Source organism: Sphaeroforma arctica (genome assembly GCF_001186125.1).
Source record: "Sphaeroforma arctica JP610 unplaced genomic scaffold supercont1.3441, whole genome shotgun sequence".
Taxonomy (NCBI): Eukaryota; class Ichthyosporea; order Ichthyophonida; genus Sphaeroforma; species Sphaeroforma arctica.
The window spans coordinates 1-1,685 of NW_014037117.1; the positions used below are offsets into that span (position 1 = coordinate 1).

General features: G+C 40.1%; 1 pseudogene across 1 annotated transcript; it reads right to left on the reverse strand.

The window, feature by feature from the left end:
- Positions 1-56: 56 nt before the first annotated feature.
- Positions 57-1,294, reverse strand: SARC_13566 (hypothetical protein; annotated as a pseudogene; the record flags this gene model as incomplete). Its single annotated transcript has 3 exons — positions 57-127; positions 816-947; positions 1,176-1,294.
- Between the last annotated feature and the right edge of the window lie 391 nt (positions 1,295-1,685).

Consider the following 1,685-nt stretch of genomic DNA (forward strand, 5'->3'; position numbering starts at 1 on the left):
TGGATGTATTTCTTATCCCTACTGATACGTTTGTTTCTGAACATACATGAATATACCTATCATTGGCCGAGAACAGTTTGACTATGCACGGTATGACTATTTTCTGATACTCCTCGGCATTCAAGAGCTGTGTGGGTGTGGAGTGGATAAATGGTTTCGCAAAACGTACGAATATGAGTCTCCGTACACACCTTTCCGATAGCAAGAAAAGATACGTATATGATCAATTGAACAACAGTTGAAATCATACCGAATCCAATACATAAAGTAAGATAAGATAAGTATATGATCAATTGAACAACGGTTGAAATCATACCGAATCCAATACATAAAGTAAGAAAAGATACGTAAATGATCAATTGAACAACGGTTGACATCATACCGAATCCAATACATAAGTTAAGAAAAGATACGTAAATGATCAATTGAACAACGGTTGAAATCATACCGAATCCAATACATAAAGTAAGAAAAGATACGTAAATGATCAATTGAACAACGGTTGAAATCGTCCCGAATCCAATACATAAATTAAGAAAAGATACGCAAATGATCAATTGAACAACGGTTGAAATCGTCCCGAATCCAATACATAAGATCGTGCGTGTCCGATTGCGTATTTTCATAGAGCACCTGCTTTGTTCGGTTGAACAACACCCAAAACAATACTGATCCCAATATACCTACCCAGTTTACTTACTTACCTTCCAATGCGCAGAAAAATAGAATACGTACTTGATTCAGCTGAACAGCACTCCAAACAACACTGAATCCAATATACCTACCCAGTTTACCTACCCAATTTACCTACATACCTTTCCGATGCGTATAATGATGGACAGCACGTGTATCGACTGTGCTCCGCCGTACATGAGTGAGTTAACCAATTCAGGGAGAATCTTGTATTTCTGGAATCGGGGTGGGAAGTCGCCATCGGCAAATGGCATCTACGGACAGATCGTGATATAAACCAATACCAAAAGCCCCAAAATAGATCGAGAGATTAGGTTAAATCGTTGATGAAGAATTAAAAAAATGGTGAAAACCCACCCCAAATGGGAAGGATGGTTCGATAATACGGAATCGAGATTGGGAACAGAACATTTATTCGGCTTCGTGAAATCGGGATATATACCATAGGCTGACACGCAGGCGAAAACGGGAGTCGCACTTACGGATTGGAAAAACTGCGCCTTTTCTTGCTGTGATTTGAGCGCAATCTCCTCCAGAAACAAACACGTGACGGCCAAATTATTGGCAAAGATTGACCCGCGACTGCTGCCTATCTTCAGGACTGCAAGAGACCAGAGGGATACATACGAGCTATTTTTAAAACCGGAGCAGAGAGAGCAAATCTATATTTAGAACACGCGCACGGGGTACACGTAGTAAATCTGTGGCATTCTCAACTGGGGACTTTGGTGGAGTTTGAGGAAGGCTGTTGTGTGTGTAACTGGTCTTAGCAGGCGCATCGGATCGACCATGACGCTTCAGGTATAAACAATTGATGCGGTACGCAAATATAGACAAGTCAATGCCAAAAAGAAAGGAGACTTGCATACGCAAAACACTATACTACTCACTCATACATACTTCATAAGAAACCAAAAGGGGAAGGGAAATACTTAATATCAACATACGCACACATATACTTTACATTAAATAGTATACTCATGAACTTGAGA